The sequence below is a fragment of the Apteryx rowi genome, unplaced genomic scaffold, assembly GCF_003343035.1.
Source record: "Apteryx rowi isolate R43461 unplaced genomic scaffold, aptRow1 scaffold_297, whole genome shotgun sequence".
In the NCBI taxonomy this organism is placed as follows: Eukaryota; Metazoa; Chordata; class Aves; order Apterygiformes; family Apterygidae; genus Apteryx; species Apteryx rowi.
This window is the reverse complement of record NW_020449385.1, coordinates 882,379-909,081: the sequence shown is the minus strand read 5'-3', so window position 1 is coordinate 909,081 and position 26,703 is coordinate 882,379. Positions and strand designations below refer to the sequence as shown.

Below are 26,703 nucleotides of genomic sequence, written 5' to 3'. Positions count from 1 at the left end.
CAGACCAGTCTGGCTTGCATCCAATCAGCTCAGACCACAAGCAACTGCATGCATTTCTCTGCACAGACATATTATCCTCTCCTGCATTTTTGGTAAGTTACAATAATCAGCTATCATAATGACTTCTGCAGCAGTCATACATAAAGAGCAAATTGGCAGTTATTCTAAGAGCTGAATTGAACTGCTCTTGTGACAACAGCACTCTTAGGATATAATTTCAACCCTTTTGCATTGTTCAAGTAAAATGTAAAAATGACAATATACTGAAACCAAAGAAAAAATGAAAAACAGAACAGCTCTAAAATATTATGTTTTCAAGATCACTTTAAAGTTAAGCTTTTCAAAAATGAATTGGTTTCTTGTGGCCAATACAAGCAGTGAGCAACAAAATCCAGACTTACTTGTGCAGAAATGATTTAGGGGGGGAATGGGGAGGAAATGGTCATAAAGGACAGAGCTGAATAAAGTACATTTGCAAATTCTGAAAACACCATGTAGGAGGGAGTCCCGCAGAAAATCTGTAAACTGACTATGACTCAACTTGATCCAGATAAGATTTTCAGAGGGGAATAAAAGATAAAACCGCTGATCTTGGTTGCCGTGATAGAAAATAGGGTAATAAATGGTCCTATAAGTGGTTTGATCATAGTTTATACAGGATTTTCTGTCGCCAGCATTCCTTCTTTTTTTATTGTACTTTGACACAGCAAGATTGCATGAGTGTTTCAAGTGAACTCAGTAGCTGTTCCAGGAGGAGGCTTGACTCTTTGTAGGCCACCAAAGCTAGACACATCAAAAGAAAGGGACTAGATGAAAAGCTGCCAATGGGACTTGCCAGCTGGGGACTGTGCAGTAGGCTGTCAGCCTGCTTTCATAAAAACGCTAGTAAGAGAAACATCCCAAGAGAACCATTCCGGCAAGCAACAATGCCAGATAGAGCTGGGGAGTCTAGCTTCTCCCGTAAGCAATGTCTGCTGGTGTTGGAAGTATTCAGAAAGCCACACTTGAAATAAACAAATAAATCTGCATGAGGGAAAGAACAAACCAAGATAACAAATTAGCTGCCAAAGTATGTCCTTGCCACGATAACCTACATTTTAACAATAAACCTGCCTGGAAAAGTTCCATTACATTTGCATAGCACCAGTCATACAAGATTTAGAGCAAAGATCAGTCAGTATCATAATCAAGAAATCTGAGCCCTGCTGCTTCTGTTCATGTCCAGAACTTGCAGGTACTAAACTCGTGATTTTGACCGGATCGTGGGATTTGCCATCCCTTCTGATTTACCTGCATGTCTCTCCTAAAATATGAGGAATGCAAAACACTTAAAAATATTGATAAGTGAAGCTTCATTAGATTCTTGTGTAGTTTGTAAGTACAGTGATCAATTTTAGGTCAGAAAACAGATACAAAATGGTTACACTGACAGAAAGTCAGGAAGAGAGAGAACCAAGGCTTTTTAACACAATTATTTGTATAGAAGACCTATAAATTTACAAGAGGTAAAAAAACATGTTTTTGAATCTACTGTCCCTAAGACAGAAGTCATGCCACTGTCACTTTTTGTCACTGTGAAATTCTCAAACTTGTTACTAGATTAGCTCATTAGTTGATAAATAAATTGGTACCATAGTGACTACCTATAAACAAAGCTCTATAAATCTTTGGAGCAGCAGTGAAAAATGAATTGTATACAGTCAAACATTTCATTTCTTTTCAAGCTTCACATCTTTGAAACAGTGTCATTTTTAGCTCCTCAAAATACGTAGATACAAGTTTCTTTCTTTTTTTGCAAAACTGCATATTTTTAAGGAGGGTGTTTAAACAGTGCTGGCAGCTTTGTATTTCTAAATGTTAGTGTTCTGGTTTTCAGCTAAATAAAGAAAGTAGGATTTGCAGTTGAAAACTAAGTTTATAAACTTGAAAAATGTGGTTAGAAAAAATATGTGGAAAAATGAAAACACAAATATATCTGTGTTAAAACTGGATCATAGTGCATGCTGCAATATTACTGTTACTGATGCATTGCAGCAAACAGCAGAATAGCAGTACCAGGTATAAAAGTACAGGAATTAAGTTTTAGCTATTCCAGCAGGGCAGAGCCCTGTGAATCACAGTAGGAAGCACAGATCAAATCCTCTTATGTAAACATTATACAGGGCTGGCACTAATTCTCCATGCACCCTAGGAGGACTGCTGATGTGGCATTCCCCAAGCACACATTTGCTTTGCGTAATTGTGGGCAGCCGTTCTCAGGCGCTGTAGGCCTAAGTGTAAGCTTTTATATCATCTGCTATGGGTGAGCAAAAATAGATGGGGAAAGCAGACTTTGAATGGGCCGTGCAGTCACAGGGCCACTTCATACACCTCTTGTGGTCACTGCCCTCCCCAAAGAGAGGATATCCTCCCACCCTGTAGACCAGTTTCAAAACCCAGGCCATGTCCTGCTGGATCTGTGTCATGCAGAGGCTCCAGAGCTATGTCTTTGAGGTCACCTGAGATTTCCTGGCAGGCTTTCTGCTTCAGTGCAGAGTGCTGAGGATCCATCTCCAGTTTCACACCAATGTTTAATTTGCTGAATCAGGACTCCATGAACTGATTCAGACCCAGTTTCTGGTGACTAATGCCAGGCACTCCCTTCCTCCTGGCCAACAGCAGCTCATCAGTGCTCCCAAGCCCTGTTCAGCCAGGCAGCTGCAGGACTGGAGACCAGATGCTGCTTTCACCCATGTGAACACGTGGTGAAGGATGAAGACCTCATCCCCAGGTGGTTGATTTTTACTCAAACAACTGTGTCAATTAGTAGCCCGAACTTCTTTTCTTTTTCTTTTTCTTTTTTTTTCTAATCTGTGTAGGTTTATGGCCGTAAAGTACAATCCCTGAATGCACAGTGGTGAAATTCTACAGCTTTCAGGACTGATCTTCTCAAATAGAGAGTCTGGGTGCAGTGCTATGAAACTCCTGTTGTTGCTGCTCTCAGTCAGCTGGGACAAGATGTAGAGTAAAGCAGATCTCTTGGGAACATTTTTGGCACTGATGATTGCACGAGGGACATAGTTTTATCTATGTAAAGCTGCCTTTTACCATGTTGTTGTATCATTCACTCACACAGAAATCTAAGGCTTGTAGGAGCATTCTGAGTAACAACTCTGGCTGAACTTCCCTTTGCCTTTCCTCACCTATCAGACATAAAAAATTTAATATAGTACAAACACATTTTCCCACTAAGATGATCATATCGCATCCCCTCTTAATGGAGGTGCTCTGTGTACTTCCTAGAGCAACATCTTCCTGTTTTGTTTAGCAGGAATTTGAAAACATTAGCAGTTTGATCTTTGTTATCATCTCTGAGGTTCCTAGAAGTCCACCAGTCCTTGCAGACTCCCATGTGGGACTGCCTGCTCAAACCCGGTTGCCAGTCTGGGTGATACCCTACATTCTTGATTCTAGATTATCAATGAGTCTAAAATGTTTGTTCTGCAGACTAGGCCTATCTATTAAATGCAATTTGTATCTTGAAGGCTTCAGTGCAGAAGCCAGTGACATACCAGTAAGTTAAACTTTCTTAACTAATCTTCTAAAAAACTTCAGAATTCTTTTGGCTTGGGCAGATCTTCCTCCTGTGATTTGCTAGGGAAACTAACCAAGTCATATGAGTCTTCTTGGATGTCATCAGTTTTCATATCTTGAATTAGATAATTTATCATCCTCCGAAATATCTTTGGCATATGCATGAATATGAAAGGTTCTTTGCAGAACTTGTGGTGGTTTGTGCTCTGTCTTAATTTGTCAATGTCACTGTAATTGAATGACCCAGACTCCAAATCAAAGCCAATAAAATATTTTGCTCTTGACTGTAGGAAAGTGGGCCACTATTTTGAATTACATTTCTAGTAGTTATTGCAAAGTTTTGACACAGTTGATGGGGAGGGTGTTGTGGTTTTTTTTCTTTAATACTTACAGTGTGGGAAGTTCAAGATGATGTAGATGAAATCAGGCCATTTTCCACCATCCAAAGTTATCCCTCTCAGTTACCCACTGTGGTAAAAAAAAAAAAAAAAAAAAAGGAAAAAAGGGCACACTGTGGTGTATCACTTGATATTATACCCAGTTGCATTGCTCAAGACCTTGCAAATTTAATGAAAGCAGGTTATTTTTGAACATTAGCTTCCATTCTTTGTCTTCTTTGAATACTTTTCTAATTCCTATACCAAGTGGGGTGTTTCACACTTCTTTGTCACGACACATGTGAAACGCTTTGGCCATTGTCCTCATGGTCTAGTTTATCAATCACGTTTTTTGCTCCTACTTAGAACTCTCCTTTTGATGCCCTGTGAGGCACAGTTCTGACAAAGAAGAAATCTGACTGCACAGCTGTAGTTTCAAATGCTCCAACAGGTTCACTTAGGAGCACTATTGTGCAATGACCTAGTTTAGAGCTATCACAGGGAGCAATTAATCTTTGTCACTTGGTACTCATTCTAGAAACACCCCTTAAACCCAGAGAACTCCCCAGAGCCATAACTCTTCCTGCCCACTTTCAGCAGGGGGGTTCAGTGCTGTTCCAGAGCACATTTATTCTGTTAAGTAGCCCAGAACTTCTACAGGGCCCTTAGATGAAAGCTACTCCCACTACAACAGCAATAGAAACATGGATGGCACAGCATAATCCATTGAGTTTCCACAGACCCCAGATTTAATAGGAGATGAATTTCTCTTTTTTTCTGCATCAGCCAATCATTAGTAATTCCTGGGGCTATTCTGGCAGTACATTTTCTTCCCCTTTGGTGCTAAGCATTTTTCATGGATCATATTTTTATCAAATTGCACCCCCACAGCACCGGGCCTTTTCAACCATTAATTTCTGCAAAGAGCAGCAGGTGGCTGGACAGCCCTTCACACGTGTTGTTCTAACTGTTACTGAGTGTGTGCTGACGTCTCCGCAGCTCCTGGTTTCCTGGCTGAGGCTTCCCTCTGCTTGGGAAACTCCACCTCCTTTGGCCTTTGCCTCCACATCATCTGCAAATACCATCTGGCCTGGGGCCCCCTTAAGAAACAGCTTCTTTCATCTGACCCATGGGATGCCGCCGAATACATTGCACTTGGGCTTCCTCCAACTCTTTAGTCACTTCACTAGAAATGATTCCTTGAAATGCTGCATCTGGTATAAATGACTCACCCCGAGGCTGGGAATTCACAGCTGATACCTTTAAAAAAACACCCTAAATTTCTGCCTCTGTGTTTATAGCTCGTTCCATAGTCTGTCCATTGCATTAGCAGTTATATTATCTTCCTTGGCCAACAAACTATGAATTGCCATTGTTAAACTTTTTATAAACTAAATGTTAATCCAAGAGTTTCAGATGGTCTCCCCCGGGCACATGGTCTCYGTGTATTACTCATTCTGAATCCAGTCGAGTAAGTTCTGCCTCACTTAAGCCATTTTCTAACCTGGATGGTACAGGGAAACCCCCAGTAAAAACTTCCTTAATGCAAATAACCATCTGTGTACAGTCTTATTGCTTTTTGGTTTGCTGTTTATTTGGTATTTCCAAGGAGCCATGTTTCTGCTTTTTTCCTTCTTGCACTTCAAGAAAGTTTTATAAGTATCTGCTTTGTAAGATGCACAGCTTGCATGTGAAAAATGCTGGCAAAAGGCTTGCCACCCAAAAGCTGAGACTGGAAAGCACTCAGATGTACTTGTCATGGCTAACAAATTTCTTCTTGGCTAAAAATGCTTCTGCTATTTTGAGTCTACCACCACAAGTCACGGTACAAGTAGACTTAAGTGGAAAGTCAGCAATATTCCCAGCACAGGCAGGAATGTTCACTTCCTTTGCTGCTCCTTGCTCAGAGGCAACAATGCAGTATAAAACTGCATAGCTTGTTGTTAGTAAAATACAGCACTGTCTTTTGGAGGAGGTGCAGTCTGGACCAATCATTTAAAACCGTTCATTCCCTCACCTACTTGGAGAGAACAGGGACTGTGGGCTGCAACTGGGAGGCAACTGAGGGGAAACAGAACTGCCATAAAGATCTTGGTAGAGTTAAAGCTGTGCAGGTTATTTGTGCTTAAGTCAAGGCAATGAAAAGAGATTTGCATAACTTTTCTGAGCCAGAATCTGGCCCTTGGACTGGAAATCGGGCCCACAGTCTACTGCTTTTAGGTGACCAGGCTTGCTGCTAATATGCTTTTCTTGTTACACTAACAGCAACTAAGGCAGTTTGCCAAACCATCTTGTCCTCATTGTCAGAGTGAAAGAATATTGACTCATACCTCTGCCAGCTTGGTTTATGGTTGCTGTGTGGTCAAAGATTAGTAGGGTAATCTAAGTCACTGATCCAGGTGAGTTACCAATCCCTTTTCAATAAAGCATTTGTTTAGACTTTGTCTCAAGTAGAATAGACATTATGAAGATTAACATTAGAATTGTACTCAGTGATTTTTGTTCTCTTTGTTGACTTCTTCATGGAAAAGAAAGGCCCAGAATAGTTTCTTGCTGTGGTGGTACAGTCTCATTTAACTTTACAAGCTCTGTAATGTATCATGGCTTTCATATAGCATAACAGCTGACATGTAAAGATAAACAACATTATTTTATCATTTCTGTGACTCACTTGATATCAGTCCACATTTAGTCATCGTCTGAGGAGCATATTGATTGGTAGGGAAGTTTGTTTTAGTTACCAAACAAATGAATATTTAAGTTCATTTCATGTATGGTATATATTTAAGGAAAAAAAAGTCCTTTCTTAGATCTGTGGCTTGTGACCTCAGATTTGTAGGCAGCAGAGCTGATGTGCAATATGAATGCCTCAGTCTTTATCTTACTGCCTTTGTAAAAAATACAGACTGAGTTGAAGTAACAAGGGAATGGCATATTGCGGGTGGAGCAAATGTTTTAATGCCCATATTATTTCCCCTGCACTGATACAGTCCTGTCCTTCACTGTCCATCAAATTATTCTTGTTGGGAACATGTGCATGTAGCTATAGCTATTGCTAGGTCAAGGAATGTACGTGAACATGTTTAGAGTCACTCTTAATATTTGCCTTGCAAGGCTTGTGGCCTTTTTTAGATTTATAGGGCTGCTTGAACTAGCCTGGAAAACTTCTGTTCCATATAAACCTTCTGCCAGCGGAGGGAGATGGCATGTGATTAAGAGACTGAATATTTAACTTTCATCTGGAATAATGGATCAAACTGAGTCCTGAAATAAAACTTGAATATAAATTCCTACAGACTTCGGTACAGGAGCAAAGACAGCTTTTTTTATTCGTTTATATATATGGGGGAACTAGAGTTAGTAGTACTAGTAAAATAATTGTTGCTGACTATTGTTTTCATACCATTTAATGATTATAGCAAGGGTCATCACCTGATAACTTAGTTGTTCTCTGCCATTCTGAACTTGTGCAGTCCTCATTTTGATAGTTTCAGCTGTTTGAATTCTTTCTTCTTCTTCTTCCAGTGTATCTGATGGCTCTTAGTAGTGAATGTGATTTAATACTCTCTATGCAGAAGGCTCAGCCTCTTTTCTTCCCTGATTAGGAAATTGTTTAATTAGCCAGGCCTTCTAGGCTCATGAATAGAAATTGTAGATGTGTGGCTGAGACCCCTCTGTCTGTGCCTGTCTCATTCTGAAGGAAGGCCAGCTTGCTTCCTTTTTTCTTATGAAGGAAGGGTGACTCTTTTTCTGCCGTTCTGAGCATGAGAGCTATTGGTGCTCTCTCACCAAAGATATCTGAGATCTGCCGAGCCATCTGCCGTTCCTCTGGGACTGTTTCTCGGCGTTCCCCCCATGATGCTGTGCATTCCTTCCCCCCTTCTGTAAATCCAGTGTTTCCCTTTCACAGAGGCAGGAGAGGCCAACCTTGTAGATAGTTCTCTGGCTGTCCTTTGGCAGCCTCCAGCCCTAATCCTGTCATACGCAGCAATCTAACTGCCTTCAGCTTACCTAGTGTACTGTAAGCTTTTTCTTATCACTAAGAGTCTCTGATGAAAGAGGAACCCAGGAGGTTATATGAGGGGAAAAAAACAACCATAAAAGCGTATGTCTTCTAAGGTAATCAAAAGATCAGTCATAGACTGTTCCTCTTATTCTTTCTTCCAACTATTAGACACTTCTACAAAGTGTACTATATAAAACCAACAAGCCAGCTAAATGATTCATGTTGCTGAAGAATTGATTTATGTGTGTTTCAGTTCTTCAATCCCTTCCATTCCTACAGAGTCAGGAATGAAGAACAAAACCACCTCTATTTTAAAAGTGCTAAAAGAAATCACTTGAACATGTTTGTTTGAAATGGAGGGAATGATATTCGCTACAACAGGAAGATCAACTTCTGGCTCTTCTGCTGAGCAGCCTCTGCTAATACCTGAGACAATTAGCATTTCTGAGACATATCATCAACCACAACATCAGTCTTTCCTTAGATGTAAATTGGAAAACAAAGCTGTGCTTTCTGCTCATCTTCCTTTGATGATTTTCCATACCTCCGTTGTCCCACTGCTTTTTGTGTTTGTCTGCTGAACAGCTTTTGGGTACAGACTTTTTTTTAACTAAGCAGATACAGCTGAAGTTTTCACACTGCCTGGCTTCTCTATTTGAAAAAGACTCAAAGGCAAATATGAGAGGCCACCAGACCTCTTTCTGTCATCAGTAAATAATTTTCAAAGACTACAAAGAATGTCTAGACATGTAGAGTTTTCAGTAATCTCAGAAGGAGAAATGGGAAAATCCTGATATAAATAGCAAGTAGTATGTGTTACTGTCCTGGAAGGCCATCATGCTGACCAAACCAAAAATATGCCCTTTAGTAGAAAATTGCCTGCAGCTTTCACTAGCTGATTTCTTTGCAAACAGAGTGCCATATTCACCAAAGCGTAAAGCAACCTTGAATGTAAGGTGACCTCTGACTGTCTGTTTTAGCAGAAAAAGAAAATCTGAATATCATCATGTGCTGAAAATTCTCTGAATTATCACAGCAAGCCAGAATGATCCTACCTCCCACCCGCCACCCTTGACTCCACATGGAGAAGAGTGAATTAATGTGGAACAGGAAGTATGCTTGCTCAGTCGTGGTCTGGGCTTTGCACTTAAAAACAGCAGTCACTGGTTCCATGTGAAGTCAAAAATATCCAGTCATTCTGAAGGAACTAATAGAAATTATACCCCTTAAAATCTTGAGGGGTATTTCCAGGAAAAATTCTGGAGAGAAGTGTACAGAAATGATAATAAAGACTTCTTCAGTAAAGAGCATGTAGTTTTGCATCTATGATACATAGATAACGGCATGAATGCTACATGTAGGCAATTATATAGTTCATGGGATTTTACAACATAACCCATACATATATTATATTATMATTATATCTGTAATTAAAGGTATACCTTACGTCTAGATCCTAGGATCAACAACTGTGGGAAACCACATTAGGTTCAATATTGGGTTTGGTAACCAGATTGTAAAAGAAGGAATCATGAGCTACAGATACTCCTTCCTATAAGCAATGCCTTCAGCTGGCATTTTAGGATGCTATTATAAGCAGCACTATCCTAAGAGATCCTTTTGAAACAGTTTATAAAATCACAAAAGTAATTACATTTCCATCCAATTTTATCCAGGAAATAAGGTACCTGGAGACAGCCATGCCTTTCCTATATGCAACCAGAGACATTGCTTGCAGAAAAACTGCCTTCTGTTTCTGAGCACCACTTTGCTCTCTGTGCAACTCTGGAAGTTGCAAAAGGTACAGTGAGAGATTGAATTTGTGGTGTAACAGCTCAAATGGAAAAAGCACACATTAATTCCAGAGGTAGGCCAAAAGTCCTGAACATGGTAGAGAATCCATCCCAAACTCTACACAAGTTGAACATTTCAGCACTGGAATCTCTTGCTAAAATGATACCATTTACTTCAGTTGATTTATGATGGAAGCTATAATTTCTTTGGGGATCAGATTAATGCTGGTAAAAGTCAGAATACCTAAGTTTCCAAGGAGAAGTCCTCTCTCTCTCTCCTGTCCCCTGCCCCTGTTTCCAAAATCTGGAAGGAGAAACCCAAATTCATTAAAGCTTTATAGATATATCTAGCTAGAAGCAATTTTACTATAGGCAATTACAGGCTGGAACAGAAAAAGTAGTCAGTTTTTTTTAATCTTGCAATTTTTGTGACAGATCAGAACTTACCGGAAATTGTTCAAGGCATCCTTCAGGTCTATGATTCGGATTTCAACAGTAATCATATGATTGCTCAGATTTAGCTGTAGTGTTCCAACTTTCAACTTACAAGAAGTTTGTTGGGGCTAACTCAGAAATATTTCAGCTCACTCAGCCAAAGAGAATATAAGATATGCTCTAAAACAGAGAAATTAATATAAAATTGTTTTAATCGTTTTATAATTTATTTTATTTTATTTATATTATTTTAATTTATTATAGCGATGTTGGACATAGCTAAAGTATTCGGTGTTGTATTAGAACATGGCTTTGATCCACAGTGGAAAAGTCATGGCTCAAGGATGTATTACACATACATGAGCCCTACACAGATGACTTACAGCTTACAGATGTTGCGGAGGAATACATTTCAAGGAGGCCAGAGCAGCAGATCATTGTCTGGAATCTCTTCAGCTGTGTAAGCTGTTCTTTCTGGGATCAGATTTCAGAAAGGAATGCTGTCATGTGCAGTTTTATACCATGACTAAAACTGCTGACTTTTAGGCAGCATGATTAATCTTTCATTCCAGACTTTGTGCTCCTTTATTTACTAATGAAGTCCCTAATTGTCACGTGGGGCAGAGCAGGGGTAAAGACTCTCCTTCAGATCTACCATGTTTCAAAGTTACTACCAGGGTTGAGGTTTTTCTCCCAGGTTCTTCAAAGTCTCGTGAGTATATGTGCGAACTGAGAAAGTACCACTCAGCTCCCCAGCATCATAGTCTCACGTCTGAGGTGGTCTCACCTGCAGTCAGGGAACTATCGCAAGAAAAGAGCGTGGAAAGGAATCGGAGTTCATGGTCAACTTTGATCTCAGCCAAAATATTATCAAGAGCATAGAGTGTCCCAGGCGGCAATATATCTTCTGTTACATTGCAGAGGCAAAAGCTGCCGGAAGGCTTTATGCCCACGTGCTTCTGCTACCACCAGGTTGTCAGGAGATGGATTAGGGATGACTCCTACAAAACATACCTTTTCTTGGAAAGGGGTGGCAACAATGGGACCACCAGCCAGTGTTTACAGGATCAAAGTTGTAATTGCACCAAAATATTATTTTTGGTGAAATAGTTGATAGTCAATTATTACTCTGTGAAAGATCAATAATCTTTAAATAAGGGTAGTTTCTTAACATCACAGTAATACTAAGTTTCTTATAAGGTTCCTTTTTGTAGTAGCAAAAATGTACTTCAAAACATGAAAGTTCAAAATGGCGAACAATCAAAATGTTGCTGATTTGTGCTCTGGCTTGGTTCTGATGCTGCCAGTGCTCACAGGTTTGTTGTGAGTTACAAGGTATTTGCAGTTATTTTTTCTTGAATCCCAGCTCCGTGAGTCATGTGATTGTACGAGACCCTTCACTCTTCTTGTTCTGCTCCTTTTAAAAGACAGTGTTGGCAGCCAGTGTGGAAGTATTTGAAATGGTGGTCTTCCTAAAGTCTGAAAAAAGAGCAAGCAAACAAACCCACCTTTTATGTGTATATAAATACACACCCATACACCCGTACACCCATATGTATATATGGTATGTATGGGTGCATCCATGTGTAAATACATATTATACATGTGTATGTGAATATATATTTGTATGTATGTTTGCATGTATATAGGAAGGGAGAGGAAGAGAGAGACTTAAATATAATTTCTAAGCCAATCTCATGATCTTTGTGAAGGCACGGATTTCCATTTTGGAAGGCAGTTCCTGGCGATGTCAGTCCTCTAAAAAAGCATTAATGAAAGTTTGGAGGTATGTAGCCAGTTTGGAAAAGAGTCAGCATGCTGCCAGCCTAGGCCCTTTATGGGACAGCCCACTTATGGCTAGATCTTGCAAACACTTGTTCTACGTGAGCAGCTTTTCATGTGGAGCTGGCTAGTCCCACTGGTATGAGTATTCACAGGGAAAAGTAAGCTACTTGTAAAAGAACAGAAAAGCTCGGTCYGTTCCAGCAAAGGGTTCCAGCACCCTGATATGGCAAAGGCTTTTGGATGGTCTTAGTTTTCTCACTTGTGGTAGTAAAGTTGACCTCATGTTTTGTGAGGTCAGAAGCTAAGGATTCAAAAATTACAATCTTCCTCATGAGTAAGCTTTCATATGATCTAGAATTACTCATCAGGTTAAAGGATTGTAAGGCCAAGTCATTTATGAAAATACACTTTTAAATATTGGCTTTCTGAGAAGGAAATTTTGGTATAAAATGTGTGAAGAATTGCATCCAAAAGCATTAAATATTTAAACATATCTTTGTCAGGATTTGTAACTCCATATGCTGTGGAGTTTCTTGTTTTTCTTGCTTTTTTCTATAGGTCAAAAAAAGTTTTAAAGCAAAAAATACCTATAAATGTCAGCAAGTATTCTACCGTCCAGTATATTCAGACTTATTTAATTAACGTGTCAGGCTTGCTTTTTACCAGGCTCTTTCTGTGGCTGTGACAAATTATATCTTCCAGATCTGATTATTCATTAAATGTCTGCTGTGAATTTCAGGTTCCCTAATGCCTAAAATACAATGCATGTTTAATGGGATTAAGAAATAAAATATGTTTCTTAATTTTATTTAATTTACATCTTAAAATTACAGAATTTAAATTCTAAGGACGCGACAGAACACATCAATTAATTGTACTGGGCTAATTAACTTTTGTAATTTTTTTTTTGACAGCAGCACATAAATTTTCAGAACTGAAAGAAATGACTGGACTGTTTATTACTGAGGTTAATTTAAAAGGTTTATTTTGATTTCAAGGGTGGGCACATTTTAATTCATTTCTGGAATAAATAATGACTGAATACTCATTGCATTTTTCAGAAAGATTCAGTGATGAAACTAAGCATTCTTTTAGAGCACTGTTTCCCATTGTTTCCTGGGTGGCATAAGAAGGTCTTTGGAAGGTTATTAGACACTTTAAAAACGTGAACATCTCGCTCCTGTGCTATGCTAAACTATAGGAATTTTGCTACCGTATGGCAGGGGAGCAGGATTAGAATCTAGACTCTTGGTAGCTACTGCGCTGAAAGCGCAGAGTTTGGCCCAGTGCACACTGAAGTCTGCAGGGAGATTCCCACAGATTCCTAGAGATTTGGGATTAGATCTGAGGTGCATCAGTTGCAGTCTGTGCCTTCCTTTGTGAAGGAAGTCCTTTGTGTCATGAAGATTATGAAACACACATCGTTTTTTTCTTCCTTGTTTTAAATGAAGTATTGTCACTAGAGATGACTTTTTTCTGCATTGAGGGCTGTAAGAGAGCAGTAAGCACGAACTTGTGTAAAATTTGCATGAGAAATTATTTGTAGCACACAGCCAGCCATCACTTAATTATACTTACAGGAAACCCCCCTCCCCTCTCAACCAAGCAAAAATTTAAAAATAGGACTGAGCATTCAGTACCTGATGTTATCGCTACTGTCTTCATCAGCTGCAGCCTTGTCATTTATGACAGCTGAATAGTTCGCACAGCACAAGCCTTTACAGGCTGAGAATACTCCGAGAGAAATATAATGCTTACGAAAATGCCATTAGAGTAATAAGCAAGAAGGGGGCCTCAGTATGAAAAATAAAGTTTAAGGGCAATGCAGGCATCCTAGACTCATCCTAGTAAATCTTTTAAGCTGCCTTAACTGGGAAGGTAAATAACCCCGGGACAATTTGCCAAAGATTGCTTCTCCTTCGTAAGTAATTTTAAAATCCAAGTGGACGATTTTCCCAAAAGGTGTGCTCTGCTTCAGCCACAGCTTCTGGACCGGAGAGTGCATTAGTTCAAGCAAGTCCTACAGCTTGTGTTGAGAAGACCTTGCTGACTCTTTTGAACCTGAAAATCTATAAATCATTGTGTCTTCCCAGGCAAACATCTGTCAGGAAGGTTAAGATTTCATTCTGAGGCAGGAATAAGTTAGATTTCTTCCAGCCCTTTTATCAGTGGTATCTGTGATGATACCTTCTTCCTTCTTTTTCCCTCTATGCAATTCTGTAACTTTTTCTCCATGGTATCCCCTTACATATGGAAGAAGCTTCCTGAGCTAATCCCATCTTTCTGTAATGCATTTTGAAGTCCCTCTTCTGCTATGATGCCTGTAAGAAAACAGCTGCTATTTAATAACTTGAGGGAGGCACTGGTAAAACAGCAGTTATGCTGCTATTTAAAGCTTTACTTTACATTATAAGTGTAAGAAAAAGTGTAATACACTTTTTCATATGTTTGACAGTCTTCCTGTCTCCAAAACCTGTATGGTGCTTGTTTTCATAGATTCTAATCAACGAAGGGCAATTCAAGTACGACCGCAGCATTAAGAACCTGTGGGAGCTACCAGAAGATAAACATTAATTAAATATTTAAAAATAATGACATGTACACCCAGCCCCAGTTAACTGAGGTTGGTTATATAACCAGCTAGCATCTTACCATTTTGATGCTGGTTGACTTTCTTCTCTGCTTGGCAAAAATAGCTGGCAAATACATTTTTCTGATTTGCAAAACTAGCTGGTGCAGCTGCCAGTTTCAGATGGCCGTGTGAATTAAATGTTGGATAGCTACGTTTCAATTTCCTGATCTGAGGTGGAAGGCTCGGTTGAAGTTATATTGGGCAGTCAGGCCCTGGCAGACAATAAAATAGTCCTTAAGGGCTGTGTCTTAGTCAGTGCTGGGTCGAAAGGGCTCCGTTTAAGGCATTGTCTGGCATTCACTGCAGTCAGTGAAAATTTTGCCATTGAAGTTATGAGGAAAGAATATAGGGATAGTCTAATTAGGATAAGGCAAAAAAAAAAAAAGAAACCCAGCTATGTCTGCATTCTCCCTCTGGCCCTGCCCTGGTGACTTGTGTGGCTCTATGAGTCCTTCGCCTCCTGCGAAACGAGATAACACATACCTCTCCGCAGCACTGAGAGATTAACTTCATGCTTGCAAAGTGCTTGGAAAAGACGAGGCGCCGCTTAGCGCCTTGCGCTGCCCTCCCCGGCTGCGGGGCTGCGGCCGGTGGGAGCCTCGGCCAGGAGCTGCTTCTGAGCAGCAGCACAGAGCATATAAAAATAGAAGAGCGGGATTGCTTTATGATTAATTTCTCAGACATTTTTATTTGGCCACCTCTGCTTCTTTGGGAACTATGTCTCTTTTTTTTTCTTTTTTTTTAAGCATCTATACATTTTCCTGCGCTTGTGGGAAAGGGAGCTGAGCAATGAGCTAATTCAATGTAAATTAAGGGATTTCCTAGCAAAGGCTGGCAATTTGGGCAGTACTGCAGGTATGTGAAGGCACTGAGCTGTAACCTGGGAGTACTGAGAAGGTAAGCCTCTGCTGTAACAGAGCTATCACCTCACGCAGTAATTGCCAAGAGCTCTTTAGCACCGTGTCATTTTTTAAATAAAATCTATTAAATACCTACATCCTGGTCATTTTCTCCAGCCGTTTCTTCCAGCCCTCATTAGAGCTATTCTCAGGAATGAACACAGTTCATACAGTGCTGCATCCCTGCCGTTAATTGTGATACAGCACAAACTTTGGACAGAGAATAAAAAGGAGTGAGCTACTCTAAACAGTATAATGACATGGGCTGGAGACCCAACTTCCCCTCTCAAAAATAAATCCTCCAAGCACAATGCCTTTCTTCAAAGCAGACTCCTGCATGTCTGTAGCTGTTATTCCATGTCATGGGAATACTCACAGTTACTCCGGTTTACGTTTTTTTCATCAGACTCATCAGCTAAGCAAGTTTTCAGGAATAGATACTATGCATGGTGTGTATTTGTAATACTCATTTAGGTTCTTCATTCTCTAATGTGAACCTTTTCTGATGCTTTCTTGCATCACTTCTGTAGGTTGGATGGATTGAGCATGCATCAAGAAAAAAATCAAAAGGGACAACAGCAAAGAGTTCACATGCAGATTTTAGCTAGCTTAAAAATCTAATAATAGTAACAGCTTAAAAATAACATCTGGGAAGTCCCTCAGAATTTTACCTAGTGGACCTATTAGTGCACTCCTTAAAATTTTGCCTGAGAAGTGCTTTTATGGGGGCCTAGTTATCAGTATTAATTCCCAGAACTGTGCAGTTTTATGTTAGTTTTACCGAGTATATGGGGATAAGAGAGACAACATAAGAAAACCAATAACATTTTCCCCATGGAACAGGAAGTAATAACAAATGAGAAATATTGTTTTCACACTTCTACAGAAATATTACAAACAAAAGAGAACATGAAGATCTATACCAAAGTACTTAACAACTATTTAATTATAAATGTAGACTTTGACAAATAGTTTTCAAAAAGTCTGCCACTGATGTGGGAATGAACAAATAGAAAAAGTAATATGCTATAGTTCCCTAGTCTAGCTCATTCCATCTCACTGTGCTTTGCAAATATTAATTGGAGAGTAAATCTGACAGCAACCTGAGATGAGTGTAAGTGTATATGTTTCATTCCATGTTAGTGAGAGGGAAACAGAAATCAGGAGAGATTGGGTGATCTCAACAGAAATGTCCTGATTCTCATTCCTTTCCTTCCTATACGATGTCAACAACAATGAGCTGAAAAATAATGTCTGGATTGCACCTGCATGTACATCATGTGTTTTGTCTGTGCACTATTTTTTTCTGAACAGTAGCACCAGCCATGGCATATGCCAGGCCATGCATACAGTGTTATTTTTATATAAGCAGAAGTATGAAGTAATACCCTGTTTTTCTATTATATTTTAAACTGAAACATGCTTATATATTTACCAAACATATCTGTGAGAAAGATAAAAAAGATCAAAGTTAGTAGGGGTAGTAAAGTTATAATGTACATAGCCTTCCCAACAAAGAGTGTTTTCTTCTTACAGAGCAAAATAATCCTTAGATTCAGGAAGAGTAAAGTCGGCATTCATATAGAAGAATAGCTGCTGAATTTTACGTTGCATGTTTTCAAAAATCTGAAAGCTCTTTCTCTCAGGGAAGAAACAGCTTATGACTGAGTTAATCTTCAACTAGGAAAATAACACACTTTCTTTCAGTAAAAGTTTGGATCCTTTTTGCATGCCTAGAACGAATGCTCACAGTTAGCAGTTGACCCCCAATAGGTAAATTACAAAAAGTGAAAAGCTCAGCTTTCATCTTTTATTACCAACTAAATTACAAAGTTGATTATTGATTATTTTTCACTAATATATATTAACAAGTTAAACATTTTAGACTTCTGTAGCATAGACAAGACACCAAGATTTGACTCTAAAAGGAACAGGGGGTGAAAAATACAGTAGAGAAAGTTTGAGTTCCTTTCTCAGTCAGGGAAATCCTTATCGATCCTGCAGACTGTATTTTCAAACTATCCAAATTTCACCTATGGAACTGAAGTGACTTTTTCTTCCTGCCACAGACCTATTTAAGAAAAGTCTATCTCTATTAGGAAAGCTTTTATGTATGAGCTTAAGGGATTATATATACACTTAGAGTGAAGCGTATGCTTAGTTTTTCTTTTTTTATTACAAGAAAATTTTACTGAAAAACAAGCAAAAACAGGGAGGAAGAAATGAAGTGTGCCCTTCCCAGAATCAAAATAGTGAAGTACCTGAAGGTGTTAACAAGCTGTGCTACTTTATCTTTCTGTCCATCAAAAACATTAGCTCCCCTCTGCGAGCTGCCTAATTCTCTTTCTTTTCCAAAGAATTTTTATGATACAGGAATTCATATGTCAGGTATGAAATTCATCAGAGTGCTGGAAATTACAGGACAAGGTAGAACAAAGCAAATGTAGTATCAAAATAAGCCAATGGGAAGACTCTGTAGGAGCTTTGCAAAATAATTCTGCTTTATTCTGTTTTATTTGCTACACATGCAGATACCTCAAAGTAGGTTGGCTGCAACCAGGGGTTGGGGGTGAAACGTGTTTGTATCCTGCTCTGGACTCCTGGGCTGGTCTCACTCAGCCCAGCACGAGTGATCACTTGGTTCGAGGTGTTTAACCAATGCTCAAGACTGGGTCTTGCTGGTTTCTGGTTTCCAGGATACTGATAATATTTTTCAAAACCAGATATTTTGGCCAGATTCTGATGCCTCTTGTTTATACTTTATGTCCAAACTTGGAGCGGGCGTTGTTATGGCAGTGAGATTTGTTCTGTTCCTTTGAATCTGCTCTGGGAAGACCCGAAAGGGGCAGGCTGGCCAAGTCTCTGGGAAGACTCTCTAAAACGAAGCTGAACGAGCGAGAGCAGGGCTTTCTGTAGCAGCTCACTCTTTCCTTGTTTGCTGTTGGAGGCAATACCATTTTCTATGTTTACTGTTGTCACATGACGACAATATCAGATACACAAAGCTACTCAAAAGTTGTGGGGCTGTCACTGTGTGCTTTTCCAAGTACTTTTAAAAGTAAATGATTCAGCAAAGAGAATAGAAAGTGTGAGTGCCAAAATTATTTTGCTCGTTGGCTACATCTTAAACTGCTTTTGGTGCTCTTTTCTATTGCACCAGTTTTGCCCCTAAACTCAAAACCTTCCTTGGGGTTGAGACCTAGGATTTTATTGGCGCAGTCCCCTAACTGCACAACACAGTGTGCAGTGACAGCTTTATATAAATATTCATTGCAAGACCACTGTGGGTTAGGCAGGCAGGATTTTATTGCATCTGAAGCCAATGTAGCTAGCCACAGGAAATGGAGTCTGATGTGATTAATGTTTGCAGATGTACTGTACTGCACACTCTGGGGATCACTTGATGGCACAGGTTTGCTTGTTGAAGTAGATTCTTGGTGTAAGATTCACAGCTTTTAGCTACAAGATGGTGGAAGGGTTCATTACAGAATTTCCTCAAGAAAAGCAGAATAGAAAGAAAAATATATTACCTCTTTGTAGAAAAATAAACATCCTGGGCTTAGCACAGTCTTTCAGACAGACTCTCTTGTCTTCCTTATGTCTCTCCCAAATAGTGCTATGCTTTACACTGATGATAAACTTCTATAAATTAAGACACAGGGACATAAAGTTATATCATTAATTTTATGGATGAGTAACAGCTGAATCACAACTGAGCCTTGAATTGGCAGAATAGTAGAATCTCTATTCCAAGTGAAATTCCAACAGAAAAAGTCATTCCAGAACAAAAACATAAACTTTGAGATTTCCCAGGGAAGGAGGTTTTCAGATTTTTTCCAAGACAGCATTCTGAATGACATATTTGTTTGTTCTTTATAAATTCTTTCTGAAGAGCCTGGAGCTCTGGCTTTTTACCATGCTGTGATGTGGGAAGCTCAAGAGCAAGGAAACTGAAAAACCTGATTTCCTGAGATGTTTGGATGGCTGAGAAGCCCCAGTCTTGGACGTCCTGTACAAACCTTCACGTGAGTATCAGTTATGGAACCTGGAGTTGGGTTATTGTGGGATAATTCATATGACGATATAGGCTAATCATGAGGGCCTTGTCATTTAAACGCTCCAATTACTTTTTTGCTGTAATAGCTTCTGCTCTTCTCTGCATCCCCACAACGCGTTCCAGGGCTACTATGTTAATTGGAAGTATATTCCTGCGGGTGAAGTGGACTTTAATTGGCACCTAAGGGCCACATTCAAGTGTCCTGACTCATGTGGAACTGAGAACTTCAGAAAAGCTCCATTGCAGGCCATGGGACTACTCAAGAATAAAGGTGCTTCCTGGCCCAGCAAAGGTATTGGAGTCTGGTTGGGATGCTCCGAGTCACTCACACGGGATAAAAGGCTCCACTGACTCTCCAGCATGTAATGCTGTGGCCTGGGGCCCCGTGAAAACAATAGTTACACTAACTCTTCAAATTATTTCAGTCGACTAATGAGTAATACGAATGGCTCCAGATTTTAAGTCTGTGAGCAATGTAGGAACACTGTAAAAATTGGGATTGTAGGCAATCTTGTAATAAATTAATAACTTTGACTATTATGTGAGTCATCTGTAAAATGAGCCCTGAGTTATGAACACACACACCAACTGTGGGGGTATTATGGAAAATTAAAACTAATGTGACATAATACTGGTTCAACTACAAGAGAAGTACTGCAGCTGGAAATGATGGGAAAGATGGGAGGGGCATAACTCCACTGATTAGCATAATTATATCCATACATCTGGTTTCCAAAAGCAGGGTGCGAGCTGGTTTCCGCATGGTATCAGCACCTCCTGTCAGCCGTGTAGTGAGGTGGCTGTAAGCAGACATCCTGGCTCCAGCTCTGCTGGGATGAAGCTGGCAGCTAGACTGGAAGAAAACAAAAGAGACCGATTAAAACAAAAAGCTCAGTTTGCAGGTTCCATGATCAATATGTAACAAGTCATTTTTTTGACTTAACACTTTTAATGGCCCTTCAAAGCCCTTACAAAATATGCTTCACTGACGACATGAAACATTCCCTCCACCATCGGTTCTCGGGCTCCTTCCTCATCCTATATCCGCATGCTCTGACCATCCTCCACTGAAGGACGCTGGGTGCAGATGGCACTAAATCTAGCTTCTTTGGTGGCCACTACAGAATGACGTGTGGCACTGTCCTTTTCACAAAATGCAAATCCCACCTTCTACAGGTCAAACCCTGTATGGCAATTTGAGGAGGAGGAACCAGGCCCAAGTTAGAAATCACCTGGACAGTGTCCCAGTTGTGCTATCTTTAAGAGACATGTCCTGCCCACAGTGACAACTTGACATTAAAATGTCAGCGAATACTTCATGAAAGTTTTTATCTATGAATTATTTCATAACTCAGAAGAGTATTTATTGAAATATTTTACGAAGAGATCATTATTATCTTAATTGTGCTTGGACTGGAAAAATAAGTACAATGCTCTGAGGCTACTGATCCCTCCTGAATGAACTTGGGGGAAGTAAAAATTTTTAAAAATGCTTTAAAGTGAGGAGAGAGCTGAAGTTATTTAGACACACTTTAGGTTCAGAAAAGTCCTGCTTATAAATATTATAAGCAACATGTCCATCAAAACCATGGTGTAGAAATACATGGAAACTAAAAGGCAAAAACTGTGTTTTAACTGCTTAAAGCATTTTTTCTTCCACATTATCAAAATGTTGTACAGGATTTAATCAACACCAAAACTATTTTATATTGTTAAAAGACAACATAATGTTTTAAAATATAGCATTAATAGGTTTAATGTCTCCAGGAGAATCTGGTGTAACTTGTTTAATGTGAAAGCACTCTATATGTGCCAATGAAGAGAAAACCAATCCTTAAATATTCTTCTACATTTTAGTTTATATATAGATATTTTTTCTATATGAAATAAATGTTCAGTATAGATCCTACTGGGTAGAGTTGTCATCTATGATATACTTCTTTTGGCCAAATAACCCTTAGAACAAATTAATGTAGAAAACTTGCACCAGCACACGGAGGTGCCTCTGTCCTGTTGGTTAGTGGAGGTTGGAGCCCGCACGCATGACCAGAGCTGCCAATCAGTCATGTCGCTGATAAGCAACCCAGCTTTCCAAAGCTGGAGAAACTGCAAATGTTTCCTACTCAGCAGAGATCTAAGCTTGCATACTCAGCCTGGGCAGATAGAGAATAAATGGGCATGGGGAAATAGCTACCGATCTCTCTCCATTGATTTTTCAAGGAGGCCAGGTGACTAGCTTTGATTAATCACCTATTTTATAGATGACTGAAGTTATGCAAGGCAATTCTGCCATTCTGGGGGCCTAAACTAACAGCAGGATGGTACCTGGAGCTCTGATTTCCAGTTTTCCTTTTTGGTAACTCCAGGATACTATAATCCGCATGAAAAATAGTAATGTTATTTAACTATAATTTTTCAAGCTAATGCACTCCCCTTTGCTGTATGTTTACTGGCCAAAGAGCAGATGAGGCCAAACTGACTTTACCTAAAATGGGAAAAGCTTCACAGCTGTCTACAAAGACAGTGAACTTGGTTAAATTCCCAACTTGATCTATACTGGAGCAACTTTCTGATGTAGACTTTCAATTTGTACATTGTGAAGTGTTGAATTTATTGTTATACAATACTATATACTGTCTTATACTGTAACAGAATATTTTGGGGCACCCTCCTGTACTCCTGTCCTCTGGATTCCTGTCCTCTGTCTCATGCCATGCTCACTTTCCTCTGTAGCTGCCTCCTGCTCTGCCTCCACTCACAGCAGCCCTCACTTTAGGGATTTGGGCTTATTTGCCTCAGGTGGTGCCTCACTTGTCCCACCCTTGCTATAGTTCTGGCAGGAATACAATAACATGCAAGATATATACATCTCTTGTCTAGACTTGATTAGAAATCTTTACATATATACTTTGATTTGTTGTTGCAGTGAAGTTCCTCTGTTATCTGCTCTACAAGACAGGGAACTGTAAAAAAATTATTTAACAATTAACAGTCTCTTTTCTGGTATTCCCAGCATTCTCTCCTTTCACAGGCTTAGGCTTAGGCACTGTAAGAAGGATTTTTAGTGAATGCAAATTTCTTTATAGAAGGCAGACAACAATGACAGAAATATATGTAACACACTGGCAAGTACTTAAGAAAATAAAATGTGATGCTAGAATTCCCTGTGCATGCATAGATGATTTGCTGTGAGCATGAATGGCAGGGTCATGGCACAGCTAGATTACTATGGATGCAGAGTGGCTCTAGGTATTTATAAATAAAACAACCTGACTTTCAGAAAGGCTCTTTCCATCACAAATGAATGTTCAGTCTCTATATACTTTGAGAAAATTATTACCTCCAACCTGGATGGAATCCCAGGAACTCTGATGTATCTTGATGACTTTGTCATACATGACCTCGCTCTACCCTTTCACAACAGATGCTGCTAGTAAAGCTTTGTGTTTTTTGATGACACTCACTTAATTTGCACAGTTGTTGTTTATTGGTGCCCCAGATTGAATCTGTTGGTTTCCATAAATCACTGCATGACTATGGCTTTTGCTCTCTGGTTCTTATGATGAGCCAGACCTTTTTGTACTGGAGAGAAGAGTTCACTCTCCCTCTCGCCTCAGAATACTGAACTTTTAGCTTTGGCTTATTCTAGTGTGTTCAGTTTGCTAAAGTATTCGCTAGCTTTTGAATGTTTCTGCAGAATGTTTCTTAGATTTTCAACCTCATCTGGCACCCAAACAATCCAAGCCCCTTCAGTATAAACTTTTCTGTCAGTATGTTTATGTGAGCTGTGCCCCAAATGTCCCTCCACATCCAGTGTTTCTATGCCAATGTAAAAGGAGTGTCTGAACCCAAATTAAGTTGTAATAAATGTCTATCTTGCTCTTATTGCAACTCCTCCATCGAAAATTTCCTTTCCAATGCAAATTAATCTACTCATTCATTAATTCTCTCACTCCTCCTCTCTCTGTTACATCCCTTTTAATTTTATATCTTGCATTCATCATTGTTGCATGTCTATCCTAAAAATGGATGACTGGGCAGAACCTTGTTCTTCACTTTGGTCCCAAATGATTTCCTTGTGTATCAACCACCATCTTAAAAGTGGTTTGTGTCACATTGGTAGTCCAGATGCAAGTCTGTTCCAGGTCCTCACTATTCTCACATTTAAGAACTTTTTTCTATTTTCTAGACCAGAATTATTAATGGCTAGCTTAATCTTGTTTGTCTGCTTGTTGTACTAGCACTTGCTTTCTCTCTTTTTCCCTCTCTCCTTTCCAGCCTCTTTACCTTTGCTCTAGCTTCCTTCCTCTCACTAAACTATTTCTAGATAACTACTGCCTGTGATGTTTCAAGCACTTTCCAGGCTGTCCAGAGTGGATATGCCTTGTCCTGGAGTTTCACAGCCCAAAGGATCTTAGCAGGCAGATGTTAGTGGAAGGAAATAGAGACTTTCTAACCATGTTACCTAGAATTACCCTGTAAAGGAAAGACAAAAATGGGAGATATACCATGGCAAATATGATGAAGCATGCTTTTTCCATTCCTCAATGGAATAAGAAACAAATTCCTTTTCTTTGCACTCCCCTTAAGAAAGGACTGCTCCCTTCAAGAACATGATATAAACAAGAGTGACTCCAGAAGGGGGAAGGAGCACACTAATGAGGGACTTGGGGAAGAACAAGAACTGTGAAAGCTTCTCCGTATTTGATGAGGGAGACAGGAAGCACTTCCTTGCACCTCATGCCTCATACTCCTCCTTTCAATATAGTCTTTCCAGTATGGGCATGGTGCCTGCAGGCATGCTTTTGTGCTTGTGCAAGCAGGCTACCTGGAAGAAAATCCGTGTGGTACAACTAAGGCAATATCACCCTATGGCAGTGAGGAATGAGCAGTGTTTGAATCTTTCATCCTCAGTTTTAGAAGGCACAAAATACTGCGTGGGTACCAGAGCATGGCAAATCTAGGTGTGCAAGCACCTTTAAACACAGAGGTCATGGGACACTACTATCTTTTTTTTTTTTTTAATTCTCATCAACCTGTTACTCACTGTCCCATGCAGCATTGCCTCTCCAGTGACAACTCGTCTCCGTGAGCCCCAGGCCACACTATATGGGATACCTGGAAGACAGAAATTTGCAAGGAAGGAGAAGATTCTATTTCCTGAGAGTTTGGAAACACTTCTAGATAAGTACAGATCTAAAGAAAAGTAGAAGCCATGAAATGGTATGTGCATCTTCAGCAACCATCCCCTTGCAGATTCCATATAGGAAGCAGTGTAGTATGATTATGTGGAGAAAAGATATGCAACTCAAAAAGATGGGTGGGCTGTTGAAGACTGTGCCTTACCAATTGCTGGCTTCCATGGGAAGCATTAAGCTCTTTCCTCAAGGCCTGAGAATAGATTTCTAAACATGAGCACTAAACATGCGCAGGAGATGCCCATTTTTTTTTATTATTCTGTGGCTAACAGTTTAGTCCTACAGCTATCACAGTTTGGTAATAAATATGTGCAGTGACTCTCTCGCCTCCTGCTTCCATACCTCCCTCTTCTCTGCTCCAGCACTCCTATAGCATGGGACTCATAGTTTCTCCAGTGCATTGAATTTGTTATGCAGACTGTGAGGTAAAGGGGTAAAAAACCTCCATGCACATCACTCCCACCATGCCAATCCCATCCCTTTCCCATTTTCCTAGTAAATCTAATGCGGATCTCTTCTACACCTTGAATTCTTGCTTCTTCCAGATATCGCACATAAGTCGCACACCCCTTTAACCTCCCTCCTGTCCCTAGCTTTTCCCCCTAAAGTTTGAGTTTACTCCCAGGTGGCATTTGCCTCCCTTCATCCTCCGTTCTCCCACTACATAGTGCCTATTTTTTAATTTCATGCCACTTCCTCACTATGTCCTCATCCAAAAGTGTGATTACTTCTTTCTAAGTTCACATTAGACAGCCAAAGGTGTTCATGAGCTATAAGTAACTCACAGACTCTAGGTTGCACAGCTCTGACACAGGGAACTTAAGGAACATCTTAAGGAACAATTTAAGAAATGTCAAGAAACTTAAAAGTACTTCTCTTTGGGTAAGTTTACGAGGTACGGTGCAATGCCATACAGATATGATTGAGCTAGCTCTAAATCTGCTAGCTCTTTTGCCCAGTGCTCTGTCCCAGCTCATTTACCTGGCTTCTAGGCAGGAACAGGCAAAATCCCACACTCGTATTGCTATACCACTGCTGATATCAGGGTGATCTCATTTAGGGCTAGCTCATTTACCTCTGACTTGTGCAGGCATACCTTGAAGGCGTTTTTTTTAAGGAGGCTTGTGATGAGTGAGAACAATGTACACAAGAAAGGAGTATTTTAAATATTGCACTTTTTAGCTTTTGTTTTATGCTTTTATATTTTATAACTGTGCTGGTTAAAATGTATGTTAGGAGCGTGGGGTTTTGTACACAATCACTGTAAACAATGTGTATAGTAAGAACAGCATTAATACAGCTTCAATCCAAACTGCTTTTGTTTTCTTCCTTATCCCTTGCAACTGATTCCTGTCTCTCTCTCTTTGACAGGGAGTCAACAGGAAGTATGACAGCGCTGGGCAGGATATGTGACAGCTTTAAACTTCCTGCTGAGGCTCCATTCTTCATAGTGTCATAGCCATAAGTCTCAGTGCCTGAAATTTTATGATACAAGAGTCTGTCTCTTTATTTATAAAATAGCAGTTACACCAGATATAACATGTACAATGCTTTGCATGGATAAAGAACTTATGCTACAATGTTAACTGTTGTTTTAATTATCTGAAGAACGAAGGGAAAATGCTAAAATAGTTTTGTTTTTTTCCTTAGTATTGGAAGGCAGAACGGGAGTACATTATCTTTTGATTGTGGTTGAAAAAGAATTGCCATAAAAAACAATAAGCAAACAGTTCCATGTTGTAAGCACTAATATTACGGAAATGCAGTCAATGATGATTTTTTGCCATGAGAAAAAATGGTAAAATGTATTTATTGATAAGTAAAATATTCTAAAGTCAGGACAAAGTTGTACTTGCTAATACAATCTCAGCACTGCTCTTCATAGCATTACAATGCATTCTCTAACGAATGACATAATCATATGCTTTCCACCCATCAATATCCCTTC

At 39.6% G+C, this 26,703-nt stretch overlaps 1 long non-coding RNA gene across 2 annotated transcripts; it reads left to right on the top strand.

Moving 5' to 3' along the window:
- Positions 1–26,703, top strand: LOC112967854. Of its 2 annotated transcripts, none has more exons than XR_003254132.1 (3): positions 1–92; positions 19,393–19,525; positions 26,127–26,703. It is a non-coding gene; the product is annotated as an uncharacterized LOC112967854 (long non-coding RNA). The 2 variants fall into 2 exon arrangements; XR_003254134.1 differs by lacking the exon at positions 26,127–26,703 and adding an exon at positions 24,617–24,759.